General features: G+C 31.8%; 1 long non-coding RNA gene across 1 annotated transcript; it reads left to right on the plus strand.

Moving 5' to 3' along the window:
• The first annotated feature begins 14507 nt into the window (after positions 1-14507).
• Positions 14508-15748, plus strand: LOC121219407 (uncharacterized). The gene is made up of 2 exons (XR_005916132.1): positions 14508-14932; positions 15029-15748. It is a non-coding gene; the product is annotated as an uncharacterized lncRNA (long non-coding RNA).
• Positions 15749-15997: the final 249 nt, after the last annotated feature.

Raw genomic sequence — 15997 nt, forward strand, 5'->3', positions numbered from 1 at the left:
TCTTACTAGTACTCATTGTGGATAATATTTTTTCAATTTATAACGATCAATATTGTAGCTTATTATTGAGTATTATTATAAATAAATCATTGCAATATATGTAAAAACAATTTAAAATATAAAAAATTATTAATATATATTAATATATGTAAAAAATAACTTTTCCGGAAAATATTTTCAGGAAATCTGTCAAACAGCGGAAAATATTTTACACAGATTCAATCAAACACCAGAAAATATTTTACAGTAAGTCATTTTACAGAAAAGTAAAACATTTTCCAGAAATCATTTTACGGAAAACATTTTACTGCCAATCAAACAGACCCTTAGTTTAATTTGATTTTCCTTTATTTTACTTTGTACAGCATTTTGCAGATTAGCAGATTTTCCCGTAAGCTAAACTTGCTTATCTACTAGTAGGAAAATAATGGGATTGAGAAATAGAGATGCTTCTATTTAAGATTTTGGATTGGATTTATGCAATTTGAATTTCATTAATTTCTTTTTTGGTACATATGTAATTTAGCTTATAGAATAAGTATGAATATCTCAATTGTTTAAACGCAAAGGATGTTTTCTAGTTTAGGTTTATATTATATATTTAATAATTTGCCTATGGTTTATATATAAATTTGAAATCTAATAAATGTTTTTGTTCCATTCAATATTTCAATTCCTATTCATTTTTTGTTTGCATTTTAATTTTGTTTGCGTTTTCCTCTACATAACGGTAACGAACTTTTAAAGTTAAACTATTTTATCTAGTTTTCATTTGTAGACCATGATATCCTTTTAAAATTATTTCAAAATTTTTTTTATACAAGGTAATTTTAAAGATAATTGATTGTAGCTTAAAATTATTTCAAAAGTTAGTATGAATTTTATTAAAAAAATATTTAATAACAAATTATATATTTGTAATTTTTAAAAGATTAAATTAATTTTTTATAAAAGTAAGCATTTAAAGAGTTCAAAGTATGCATCTATGCTGCAATTTTTAACCTATTTGTATATTTAATAAAATATGAACCTATTTGTATCAAAGTTTGCATATAAGCTACAATTTAGACAGCAAGTATGCATTTTGTTTTAACCTATTTGTATATTTAATAAAATATAAAGCTATTTGTATCAAAGTATGCATATAAGCTATAAGTTAAACAGCAAGTATGCATTTTGTTTTAACCTATTTGTATATTTAATAAAATATTTGTATATATATATATTCAGTAACCGAGTTATAAATAAGATTATTTTTGGATTTCAGGACTTCAATTTTTATGACCATGGCTAGTTTGAACACTCCTATACCTGTGGACGATGGGTTTAATGAGTACGAAAGTGTTGTCAAACGTCAAAAGTCTACCACTTCAAAGGTGTGGGATGAAATGACAAAGCTTGAATGCGAGAACAAAAATGAATTGAAGGCACAATGTAATCGCTGTAAGACTATCTTCTCTGTTAAGTCTTCTAGTGGAACCTCTCATTTAAGACGTCATCTAAATAGCTGTTTGAAAAAAGTTAATAAGGACATCACTCAATACACCATAGCCACTCAACCATCACCAGAAGGTGTTCCATCTATAAAAAACTACAAGTTTGATGCTGATGAGTGTCGTCAAGCTATTTCTACTTTTCTTGTGTGTGGCAAGCATTCATTTAGGATAGTTGAAGAACCGGGATTTAGATACATGATGAGAATTGCTAGTCCTAATTTTAAGAGTATAAGTAAACAAACAACTACTAGGGATGTCCTAAAGTATTATGCAAAAGAGAGAGATCATGTTAAAGAAGAGTTGGCTAGAGCACCTGATTTAATTTGTCTAACTTCTGATAATTGGAATTCGGAGCATACTAATGATGAATATATTTGCATTACTGCTCATTGGGTTGACAAAGATTGGAAGCTACAAAAGAGAATAATAAGGTTTAGAGCTTTATTTCCTCCGTATGATGGTTTGAACATAGCGGATGAATTTGTTTTATGTTTATCTCAATGGGGTATAGATAAGAAAAATTTTAGCATCACTTTGGATAATGCTTCTTATAATGATGTTACGGTTTCTTGTCTTAAAAATCGTTTTCGTGCAAACTGAGCTATTTTGTGTGATGGTGCTTTTTTTCAAGTTAGATGTTGTGCACATATATTGAATCTTATAGTTAAAGCCGGTTTGGAACTTGCCGATGATGTTGTTTGTAAGATTCGAAATGGGATTAGGTACATAAAAAAGTCAGGAATTCGTAGGAAAAGATTTTATGATGTGGCCGACAAAAGTTTTCATTTGAATGTGACCAAAAAGTTGCGTCAAGATGTGTGTGTGAGTTGATTTTAAGATTGGTAAATCCTGCACATGTAATATTGGTAAATGATAGCAATTGAAAGTGATAACATTGTTATTTGGTAAATCCTGCACATGGCAATTGGCAGGATAGCAATTGAAAGTGATAACATTGGTGATTGGTGTAATATTGGTTGGTTTTAAGATAAAAAAATGTAAACTTATTTGTTTACAAAAATATTTGATAATACAAAAATGTAAACTAATCAAATGTTAGATTTTGTTACAACAATTAATACAATTAATACAATTAACAATTAATACAATTAATAATTTGATAATTTTACTAATCAAATGTTAGATTTTGTTACAACAATTAATACAATTAAAAATTAAAAATTTGATAATTTTACTAACAATTAGTTTTAATTTTATCAAAAAATTAATTTTAATTAAAAACGGGCCTGGCAGGGTCGGGCTTGGGCCCCATATTTTTTTTCGGGCTGGGCCTGGACAAAATCTTAGACCCATATTTCGGGCCGAGCCGGGCCCGGGCCATGGACAGGTCTAGCATGACATAATGTTCTAGTTTTTTTTTTTTTCAGTCAAAATTTTGACTGGGGATAGCTTGAAGATCTAACCGCCACCACATGGTTTCAGTTAACCTAAGGTTAGAAGGCGCTGTCATAATTACATACGAAGCAAACAAAATTGAATTCTCATACGAATGGCAAAGTTTCAATGCAAGCTTTACTACTAAAGCACACGTGAACAATAATGAATTCAACACGATATATTAATAATGATTCAGGTTAAAAGATTATTTGCCACTGACCTAAGCTTTAGGTTAAAAGGAAAAAGAAGTGTTTAGTATTTTAATACCTCTAATTTTTTTCTTATTTTAAGTTTATGATTTCTTTAATAAACAAGTATGACTTTTCTTTCTTATGCATTTTCATTTAAAGGACTAACCTTTTTTTTTATTTCTTTTGTCACCCAGAAGATGTGCCCTACAAACAAAGGATAAAATGGTGTGAATGTAGGAAAATTTTGACCTAGTTTTCCCTGGAAATTGTTGAAGAAAACTAATTGTGAAACCAAACTGTCTTTGGCTTCTATTTTCCGGTCAAAACTCCATATTCACTTTGATGGTGACATTAATGTTGTCTTCATCTTTTTAACAATTCTTCATGATACATGTAATAAAATTTATTAAAGTAAATTCAATTTAGTTAGTAATTTTTGAATGGGTTTCAGATATTTATGGGTTGAGATGTCTACATAGTGTTTAAAGAACTGTCTCTTAATTTCGAAATGCACTTTGAATCACTCAATTTCGAGTTTGGGGCTCAAGTTATGATCATTTTATTGAAGACTACGAACAAATTTTTTGAAGAAAATTATTATAAACAATTTATGAGTTTCTTTGATTCAAGTTTAAATCATAATAATTGAAATTTTTTTAACTTAATTTATCAAAACTTGATTGTATGGATGAAGTTGTTGGAAGTTTACTTTGACCCTCTAATAAACCTTTTAGAATAGGTGTTGATTGTTTCTTATTTTCTGAATACACTGAATCAGGTTAATAAATCATCCTCCAAAATTAGGAAAACATGTCTTTTATTTTGTAGATTGAACATTGCAATAAAAATTTAATATTTTTTCATTATATATTTAGATGTTCACACGTTAATTTTGAGGTAAATTATATTATTAATCATTAAATTATGGGTAAATTTTTGTATTGGTCACTTAGTTAAAAAATTTATAATTTAGTCATTAAACTATTCAAAAGTTTTCATTTAAGTCACTAAACTATTCAAAAAATTTTATTTAAGTTACTGGGTTATTAATTTTTTTTAAGTTTCACCAACGAGCTCTAAGTGACAATTCAATGATCAGTACGATGGATTTGTACCCATCGACGAGTAGAATAACATACTTTAGATCGAATTCGATTAGACGATAAGTGTCGGAGATTAGAGGAAAAACTGTTTGAATTTTAGTTCGTAGATTTGTGATGTCTAGAACTGTTTTATGAAAAAAAACTAGGTTTCGATTGGTGCATACAATCTGAATAAAGAAAGCTATATAATATCGATTTTAATAGCCCAATAACTTAAATAAAAACTTTTAAATAGTTTAAATTGTATAGAGTATATAATTTTCTATTATAATTTTAACATTGAGAAGAGAATGTAGAGTTTGAATTTTGTTGTATGGAGGTACTTGACACTTGTCAAAAAGTATAAAAGGATTCAAACTAAAAAAGGTGCATTGGTTAAAGACAACTATGTTCACTCTTTGATTATTTATTTACATATATGATCCAAAGAGTGAACAAGTGGGTAAGTCATCTGATTGCACACTTAAATACATATTCTTGAAATTGTATAATTTTTGCTATCTTCCAATTAAAACATTTCCAAACAATAATAATATTTGTATTCAATAATTAAAATTAGTAGAAATAGAGATACGTTTTCAACTTTTTCTAGTTTTATGAGATAACGTCTCAATCCTCAAATGGAATAGTAAATCACATGTTAACATTTATATTAATTATTCTTGTAAATATTAAATTAAACTGGAAGTCAACGTTTTGATGATATAAAATCAAACCCCTCCTTAATCTTATTAAACTTTAATATTTGCTCTCTTATTTTTCCCAAAATTAAAATAACTACAAAAATTTGTAATTTAAAATAAGTAAGGGATGATATTAACATACTTTGCACTTATTTATGAGCTTAAAATTTTATCTAAATTTACTCATATTTGGTAATGGTTAACCCAAACTCATTTCAAGCCTCCCAATATTATTTTAAAAAAAATTAATTTAATATTTAATAATGATATATATATATATTTAATTAAAGCTTTATATATAGTGATGTTAAGATTTTGTAATGTTTATATTATAGTATATCACTATATATTTAATTTTTTATGTTATAAATAATATAATGTAAAACTTAATAAACATTCTTAATATTGATCCATATTTTAAGCTAGTTTAATTTTTTTTCTCAAATTTATTTTTTAGATCTAATAATTTTATCCAAATCCTCTCAAAATCTAAATGAAACTTGGGACTTGGGCTAGTAAACAAGTGATAAGTGGCATAAGTAAATCTAATAATTTGTTTATATTTTACTTAATATAAAATATTGGTAAATTTATTATCATGGAAGTGCGGGGCAGTGTGATTTTGTCATGCTGGAGCAGAAACAGTGAGGTGACCTCAAAACTTTTGGTGGCTTTGAGTAAACAATATAGCTTCAGATGAAATTGGTCAAAAAGCAGAGCTCTGCTGTAATTGCAATCCATTCCATCTATGACAATATCTATCCATTCTCTTCTTTCCTTTTAATTTAACTATAAATAATCAGCATTTAGATGGAATTTGAAAGTTTTGGAACCCCAATTATATATTAAAGTCTTTTTATGAAAGGTTGTTAGAACTATTTAGTAATCGTTGACTGCATACATTTTATAATATTTATACACAGCATGATGACTGAAATTGAATTGTAGGCCTACTGGATCCGTGGTCTTAGGAGCACCTAATCCTGCCCAGCCAAATAACTAGTCAATTTCATACCCCAACCTTAGTCTCCAAGAAATAAGCTTGAGTCTGAAGTAGATCATTCTTTATAAGCCCCACCTTTCCTGCTTCACTCAATTCTCAAATTCATCCTTCAAACACCTTTCCATTTCATACTCTCTTTTGTTCTTAGCTTATTCCTCTGTTTGCAACAAATAGGCACCCACACTTGCAAAGAAATGGAATTCAATGTTTGTTCCAGCTCCGCCAAGAAGCAAAGCCAAAGCCCAAGCCTCCCACCAAGGAGGGGTCAAGTTAAGATGAGAATCCTCAAGACTATCCTCAAATCGGTTACTTCAATGGCGTCGCCCAAGGAAAGTGTCCCACACCTTAGCTCAACATCCACAACTGCTGCTCCAACCCCAACGGGCTACCTTTCTGATTGATCTTTAAACTCAGATGCAATGATACCTTAATTTCAATATTTTTGTACAGGGTGCCTCTAAACTCCTTTCTTTTGAGTTTATTTATGTCCCTCATGCAAGGGCTTGTGTTGTTTATTTACAGACTATATGTAATCAGTTTTGTCCATTAATAGTAGCTTAAAAGAGTACTTTTTTGTTCAAATTCAATTCCAGTAATATCTGCTCTAATATGATTTGAAGTGCTTCCATTTTCATGGCACAAAACTTCAAGTTTTTGCAGATGAGGGCAAGGAAAGGAATATATTTTCATTCTCTCTCAAATTTCCAACCAAAGTGTATTTTTCTCTTCCCTTTATGTTTTTCTAGGAAGAAAAAAGAAGAAAGGGAATTCACAGTATAAATGACATAGGAAGCAAACAAAATTGAACTGTCACACGAATGTCAAAATTTTCTATGCGGGCTTTATTGCTAAAGTAGACATGAACAAAAAAGGAATACGACACAATTTCACCTAATGAGCTACCCAATTTTCTTTTACTTCTTTTTTGCCACTCAAAAGATTTGCCCTAGAAACAAAGGATAAAATGGTTTGAATGTAGGAAAATTTTGACCTAGTTTGCCTGGAAATCGCTCAAGAAAACTTAAGTGTGAAATCAAGCTGTCTTTAGCTTCTATTTTCCAGTCAAAACTCGAAATTCACTTTGACAGTGGCATTAGTATTGTCTTCATCTTTTTAATATTTCTTCATGTGATTCACCTTTTTTTTAAATATTAGAAAATACCTCTTTTTATGTTGTATATAAATCTTCACAATCGCTTTACTTAAAAAATGAAATCATAATTTGAAAATGCTCGTTTTTCAACATGTCAAGTCACTTATTCATATAATTTGGAGAAATTCTTTCAACTGTTATTTTAATACTTTAAATAAGTCAAAGTAAAAATGGTGCATCGAATTGAATGCAAACTGTGCTCATTTTTAGATTATTTTAATTTATTTACATATGATTCAAAGAGTCAACAAGTAGCTAAGTCATCTGGTTACCCTAATTTTGTATGTATATTCATCTTTATGAGTTCATATGTCAATTCTCAAATGTAATAATCAAATAATTTATTGATAAAGTTTGTTGTGTGATATATTAATTATATATAGATAAAATATTAAAATACAAGCTTTTTTTTTAAAATAAAATAATCACATCAAAAAATTTTGTATTTTAAATATAAAGCCCAAATTCATTGTTTTTGATGAGATAAAATAAAACTCATTCTTAATCAGTTTAATATTTGCTTTCCCACGGATTAGAGTTAATTTAGTGATAATTTTTTTAAATATTAATTTCAATAGGTTCTTATCGTGTCCACTCTTTTTAATATAATATTTAAAACGATTCATAGTTCTTTTTCAACTTTTAAATAGAAGAATAATGCACTTCAACACATTCGAATCTACGTCTACCAATTAAATTAATTTAATTTCTGTGATAAATTAAAATAACTATAAAAGATTTGTAAAATGATGATTATTAATAAACTAGTCATCGACAGGCAAAAGTAGCAAAAGTATACATTCCAAAGTCAACCAAATTTAGTAAGTCAAGATTCATGAACACATTAATTAATTAATTACTTGAAAATTCTTCAATATTTTGAGGTGCCTTCTTCTTTTTAACAATTAAATCATTTTAGTTAAGCCTTTTTAACTTTTAATCAAATTTCTTCATTAAAAAAGAAAGTTATTTTGACTTTTTTCAAAGTTTTAAAAATTCATTTAATCTTTTTTTATTAATTTTATTTCACTTCCAATAAACCAACTTTTTGATTATCAACTTACAAACCTATTTATTAATAGTAAATGGCAGGTTAAAAATTCTTAAAAAAATATACCTCATGAAATTACCTAAACTTTTTAACATATTTCATCAAATAATTCTTTATTATCATATAAATGGTTAATATAAAGAGGAGATGAAATAAAAAAAAAGTGGCGAAGAAAAGTGCCATTTGAGAGTCAAAGTCAAAAGAAACTTAAGAGAGTAGAGAAGGAAAGGGAGAAAGGCTTAGGTTTTTTCTTGGGTTCAAGGAAGTGATTTTTGGTGATTTGTATCTTTGGACTATATAAAAGGTCTTTTGTGTCCTGTAATGCTATGTAGATGACAGTATGGATGGGACAATCATGGTCGTATAGTTGGCTAGGTCTTAATATTACGAGGTTGTTGCCCTCAAGTGATCCAAGCGGGGGAAGGGGTGCACTATGTGCTGTCTCACAGGTGATTGTTTAGGAGTTCAAGAGGGGTCTTACTCGGACTGTTCCTTATTTAGGGATCATGGAGTGTTCCTTGCAGACAACTTATGAGGGGTTCCTACAAATTACCTATGAGTTTGTCACATGGCACTATCTAGCGGACCATTCTCCACGGAAGGTTCATGGAAGTTGTCTAACAGCTCGCCATGTGTCATGCTCTGGGAGGGGTACAACAAGATTTATAAAATGACAATGCAAGTCAAAAGGTTGTTAAATTCAAATTTATCACGACATCATTTTTTAAATGGTAACAAAAGATGAGTATTTTTTATTTCAAAATGTCACACTAGAAGATTTTATCAATACTAATAATTAAATATAAATTTTAATATATGTAAAATAAAGAGACTAATTGTTTTTTTGAAATCAAACTGGGATGCTATTATTGAAGCACAACAAAACCAAACAAAAGAAAAAGCCCAACCGAGCTAAAGACCACCAGCCCAAAATCCAACACGGGAGCCCAAACGTTAAAAGACCAAAAAGAAAAATCTGGAAACACATTAAAATAACAAAATAAATGCCTAGAAAACCCCAGTCTGCCATTAATGACCTGTCCCCAACTTTCCCTTTTTCAATATTTTCTTTGACTTGTCGAGTCCAGAAGCCCGAGAGTATAGTTACCAAAATCAGAGAAATGAGACCTCTCAACTCCCAAATAACCATTTCAAACCTTTCTTTCATCAATCTGGTTCTCTTGGCCGTTCCGTCTCCAGTCAACACAACATTAGTGACATTTAAGAGTTCCAAATCCCTACCCTCATTTAAGATTTCCAAACAGAAAGAAGTTACCTCTGTACATACGATGTTCCAACACTTCTGAAAGAAAATTGTTGGAAAGCCGTCATCACTGGGAACCTTTGTAGGACTCATTCCTTCCAATGCTACCCAAATCTCTTCAGCAATGTACTTCATTGTAAGCTGCAAATGTGCTTCCTTAAAAATGCAATGCTCAATTCCTAGCAAGATCGATTCCATATTGCTCACGCCTCTGGTTGTAAACAACTCTTGAAAAAAGCTTTAGCTATTGTAATAGGCCCAATTTGCCCAGGCCCAGACGAAAATTAAACAAAAATAAATAATAACTATTTCAGTCCATTTACAGTAAATTTAAACCCAAAATTACAATGGTCCTAGCAGCCCAATAAGAATTAAAACCCTAAAGCCCAAATGGCCCAAAACCTAAAGTAATTTCCAACAAAAGAGAAAGGCAGAAACCCTAGATGCGCCGCACCTAGGTCCACCCCCAACCGCCAGCCTCCTCACGCATACCACCATGCTCATCTGACACCTGCAAAAAAATTGAACGCAACAACAAAAAAAGAGAGGCATGCGAGCAATAATGGACTAAAAAGTTGTATCCGGCTATAAAAGCCTAAACTTTATCTTTGTGTTTTTTTACGAACATTGAGAGATAAAAACAAAAAACGAACAAAAAAGGTGATTTTTTTCATCTCAGATTCGCTTTCTTTTTCTTTTTCTTTTTTATCTTTTGTTTTTTTTGCATATTAAATAAGAAATAAAAAAGGGGAAAGGGGACTCACCAGGGATGACCGTGGCTGTGCTGTCGGAGGGCTTCTCCTCTATTGCCGATTCGGGTCCAAAGCGGTTTGAGAGTTACCCTTTTTTTGTTTCCCGCGGGTTGAGAGAGTTGGGTTCTCAAGGATGCCACACGATGAGGGCTAAAAAATCCTTTTTGCGCAACACCTGCCATCGGCCACGGCAGCGCTACAGCGGCGACCACGGCCAAAACCCTAGGCCGGATGTGGGGCGGGGTTGAGAGAAAATAGAGGTTTTTGAAGTTTTTTTCCTAAACACTGCAAAAATAATTTTTTTAAAAAAATTGATTTAAATAAGGCATTAAACGGCGCCGTTTTGGGGGTTGGGTTCAAAGGCCAAAACGACATCATTTTGGACCTCTAACCTGCGACCCAACCCAGCAGCCCACAGGATCCGCGTGTTTTTGCAGTGAATAGGCTATTTGCACAATCGGTCCCTCTTCTTTTGCAACATAGTGTAATTTGATCCTTTTTTTGTTTTTTTTTTTAAATTTGGGTTGCGAATTTTGCTTCCGTTTCAATCTGGTCCTTAGACCATATGCGGTCCCTTTGTTAAAACGCAGCGCTTTAGGACTGGGAAATATTTTCCTGAAGGTCCCTTGCGCTTTGCGCACGTTTCATTTCAGTCCCCTGGTAACCCTGTTTTATTTATTTGCAATTTAAACCTTGATTTTTTAGCCCGATTTCAATTCGGTCCTCAGCCTATTTAATTATTATTTTTATATATTATTTGTTTTAAAAAAACAGTTTCATTAAATATTTCAATTAATATTTATTTGCTTATTCATTTTTAATTTTTAATCAAACTTACACCATTATTTATTTTATTTATTACTCATTTTTTTATATATACATATCGATTTGTGTATTTTATTTATGTCATCATTATTACTATCATTTCATTATCTAGTTACTTGCTAATCTTCAAATATTTTCAAATTTTAGATTCCTTAGTATTATCTTCATCGTTATTTATTATTGTTGTTGTTGTTAGGTATGTTACTTATATTATTATTATTATTATTATTGTTACTTGTATTATCGTTAGCATCATTCTTATTATTGTTTGTGCTTGTTAACCTTGTGACTCATTAGCATTAATGAATGTATTTTACATTTTACTATGTACATTATGTTATTGCTATTTCAAATGTATGATGCACTATCATTGCTAGTCGTGTGCAACCTTTCACGTATTAAACAATTTCTTTAAAAGCTAAAAGTAAACATATATCCTTTAAAAATTTTCACTTCCCTTTTACCAAATTCGTAAAAAATGAAGGAAATTTCAAAATAAAGGTATGTTTCACAATTTCGAGAAACTGTACCCTAACTTACGGGGTTTCGATTCTCTCGTTAAACCTAAATAGTGACATATCCTTTTAAATACGGATTTTTAATAAAAATTAAAGGCAAGTTCAATCTCTAAGGTTCCAAATATTGTGTCCTAACTTACGGGATGTGATATTTTGTGACCTTGAAACGAACGAATCTTTAACTCTCTTTTTGGTTTATTCGAGTGTTTGTATTAACCTTAATAAAAGGGGATCGTATTTTTAAATTTCCCTTCAAATTTTTAGTTTCGACATTAAGACATTAAGTAATCAACTCGGTACCAATTTTGGGAGCATTGGGGGTGCTAACCGTTCCTCGTGCGTAACTGACTCCCAAGCCTGATTTTTTAAAATTTCGTATACCAAAATCACTATTTTGACAAACCAAAATAGTTTATTACGAGGTGACCCGATCACACCTCATAAAAAAGGGATTGGTGGCGACTCCCATTTTAATTTTTGTTTTCAAACCAAAGTCGACCCCGTTTTTACAAAAAAATGGTTTCGACAGCTATCTTCTCCATCTCTTCCACATCACTAACTTCTTCCCCATCCTTATTCCGCAAGCTTCTTATAGTATTGGATCTATTGCGTCGAGTAACACAATTATGGAAAAACGTCGTGTTTCTATCCCTCAATTTTAGCCAATTAATGCGTGCTCTTTGCTCCCAATAGGCCTCGTTTTAATTGATTTCCAAATTGAGATGTATCTTCATGTAAATTATTTTAGCCAAATTCTCATCATTCCTATCCTCTTCAAACAAACTCTCTAATTTTCTACTTAAATCTTTTTTTATCCCTACCCTTCCTTCTCAAATCTTAATCACCTATTGAGTCAATCCTTGTCTCAAGCTTTCCAATTTATCCAATGTCGTTCCCAAAGATGATCCCCAAATATCCTTAACTGTCCTTTCAAATGTTTCTTCAAGAAGCCACCATGCCTCGAACCTAAAGGGAGCCTTCCTTATCTCCCTATACGCCTGCTATGTATGAATGAGCAAAGGATTGTGATCCAAATGTGAGTAAGGCAAGTTTGAATACGAGCATGTGGGAAAACTGAAAACTATTCTATGTTTGTAACCCCTCTATCAAGCCTTTCCATTATGTTTGTTTCTGGTAAGTTTCCTCTTTCCCATGTGAACCACAACCCAGAGAATCCTACATCCAAGAGTCGGCACTCGTTAAGAAATGTCCGAAAAGCCTCCATTCTTTTTTCATCTCTTGGCACCCCTCATTTATTCTCAAAAGAGTACAAAATTTCATTAAAATCCCCACAAATAAGACAAGGAAGAGTCTAAGTCCTTTCTAATTTTTGATGCCCTAATTTTCATTAGAATTTCATTAAAATTTCATTAAAATTTCATTAAAATTTCATTAGATGCCCTAATTTTCTTAGAATTATGGTGCAAATCTGCAGGTTGCCGTTATGTAAAAAATTCCACCTTTTGCAGGTTCTCTTCCCCATGATGAATCGTTGTCGGCATTTTACTAGGAATGGTATCTTTTTGAATTTTGACCCCCGACGTTTCCACCCCCTTATTCTCCCCAATATATAAACATTGTTTCATAGATTTTTTAACTGAGAAACCAAATTGTAGACTTTCTTTACCTATTAAATTAGATTCAGCTTTTAACGCCAGTGTGTAAGGGAGATCGTCTTCCAGTTTCTCTTCCCCCAAATTCGAGATCACAGTATAGTCTTTCACAACATGACCTATACAACCACAACCAAAGTAAAAATTTGATAGGTTTTCATACTTAAAGGGAAGCCATACTATCTCTTGATTGCCCGTTGTAATAAAAATTCCCCTCCGTAACGGTTTTTGGACATCCAACTGAACTTTCAACTTGCAAACATCGTTTTTTATCTCCGATCTCATTAGACCAAAAGTATAACCTATTGCATGCATCAAATCTTTCTTCTCACACTATGACGGGCAAGGGACAATTTATTAATAGTAAATGGTAGGTTAAAAATTCTTAAAAAATATACCTCATGAAATTACCTAAACTTTTTAACATATTTCATCAAATAATTCTTTATTACCGTATAAATGGTTAATATAAAAAGGAGATGAAAGAAAAAAAAGTGGCGAAGAAAAGTGCCATTTGAGTGTCAAAGCCAAAAGAAGCTTAAGAGAGTAGAGAAGGAGAGGGAGAAAGGCTTAGGTTTTTTTTTGGGTTCAAGGAAGTGATTTTCGGTGATTTGCATCTTTGGACTATATAAAAGGTCCTTTGTGTCCTATAATGCCATGTAGACGACAGTATGGAGGGGACAATCATGGTGGTATGATTGGTTAGGTGGCAAAGCTGTTATAGATCTATTGTCACCATGTGACGTACTATGTGATCCTGCTATTAAGTTCTTTGTTCTTGGGGTTGTACCTAATATTACGAGGTTGTTGCCCTCAAGTGATCCAAGTGGAGGAAGGGGTACACTACGTGCTGTCTCACAAGTGATTGTTTAGGAGTTCAAGAGGGGTCTTACTCGGACTGTTCCTTATTTAGGGCTCATGGAGTGTTCCTTGCGGACAACTTATGAGGGGTTCCTACAAATTACCTATGAGTTTTTCACATGGCACTATCTAGCAGACCATTCTCCATGGAAGGTTCATGGAAGTTTTCTAATAGCTCGTCATGTGTCATGCTCTAGGAGGGGTACAACAAGATTTATAAAATGACAATGCACTAAATATGTCAAAATATGCTTTAGATCCTTATATTTTTCATATATTTGAAATTTAGTTTCTTAAAGGAAATTAGTTCTTTTACTTTTTTTATTTAAAAATGCAAGTCAAAAGGTTGTTAAATTCAAATTCATTACGACATCATTTTTTTAAACAACAACAAAAGATGAGTATTTTTTATTTCAAAATGTCACATTAGAAGATTTTATCAATACTAACAATTAAATATAAATTTTAATATATGTAAAATAAAGAGACTAATTTTTTTTTGAAATCAAATTGGGATATTATTATTGAAGCAAAACAAAACCAAACAAAAGAAAAAGCCCAACCGAGCTAAAGACCACCAGTTCAAAATCCTGTTTAGACTTGTCGTGGCTAGGTTATGGGCTAATTGATTAGCCGACCTGGGAGCAAAATGGAAAACTAATGACCGAAATCTTTCATTTTCCTTCTGAATGTTTGGATGTGAGTGCTAATTTATGATTTATCCACTGATCTTGTTTTGTATTTGTTAATGATGGATTTGGAATCCCCTTCCACTATTACTTTTGTTAAACCCAACTCAATCCTCGTGAGCATGACTTCGAGATAGGCGAGGGCTTCTACATCAAAGGCTGTGTCAACCGCCGTGTGCAGACGATATTTAGAGACCAGAACTTCTCATTTCACGTTTCGTGCCGCTATTCCCGAAGCCGACTTAAAACCTTGGCAGTTGAACAAGGCATCAAAATTGATTTTAATGTTCTGTCGTTTAGGTGTTTTCCAGTTCTCCTTCTCACCATCAAAGGTAGTCTTTCTTTTTGTCAAGTAATCAAGTTCACGAATGTAGTTTTTTGGTGAAATTAGCTATGCCTATAACTAAATGAGTTTTACCTTCATACAGGTTCCTATTTCTGTCAAACCAAATTGACCACAAACCAAGCGTCATTTGGACTCCGTGCTTTTTCCAAATACCTAGGTAAGCCATTCAAAATAGTCTGGATGTTGTATTGTAATTACCCATTCAAAATTTAAAATTTGCCATATTTCTACTGAAGTAGGGAATTTGCCAAAGACATGCCATTAAGTCTCAATTCTCACCTTACATCTGGAGCACTTGTTTCTTTGAGTCAAACTTTTGACATATGGGTTGACCATCGTGGGGATGAAATTCCAAAACACTCTCCATAGCATTATTATAATTTTATTGGAAAGTTGTAGATCCCACAATTGTTTGTAGAATTATTTTGTTGTAATCTGTAAGTCATTAAAATTAGGGGTAGTGCTCTGGGTCTGTAATAGTTTCTAGGCGCTTCTTACCGAGAACATACCCAAGGGCTCACCGCGCCATATTACCAAGTCAACATGCTCCTCCCTCACAAGTAGAATTTGCAGGATTCTGTTCGCATCATCCAGCTCAAAGGTCTTGCGGATAACCTCCTCGTTCCATACTTTATTAGCAGTATCTATTAAACATGCAACAGTAGCGTTTTTTTACTAAAATAGGGTAAAAAAAATTTGTACTGAAATAGGATGTCAGAAAAATTATTTACGAAAATGGGTTACTTTTGCATTGGTGTCTATCTTAAAGGCGCCAATGAATAAAAAACTATTATTTTTTTAATGGCGCCTATCAATGAATATTTTATATTAAAATTTTTTATAAAATATAATTAAATTTTTTCCCGGGTCAATATATGACTCGTATAATACATAGTATTGGTGCTTATCTCAGAGGCGCCAATGGTGGTGCCTATTTGAGAGGCGCCACTAGTGCTGCCTTGTTGAGAGGCGCCAATGGTCTGATTTTTCCCTATATATACCCCAACACAAACATAATTTTTACAAGAGAAACGAAAGAAACAAAAAGGAA

The sequence above is a fragment of the Gossypium hirsutum genome, chromosome D07 (assembly GCF_007990345.1).
Source record: "Gossypium hirsutum isolate 1008001.06 chromosome D07, Gossypium_hirsutum_v2.1, whole genome shotgun sequence".
Lineage (NCBI taxonomy): Eukaryota > Viridiplantae > Streptophyta > Magnoliopsida > Malvales > Malvaceae > Gossypium > Gossypium hirsutum.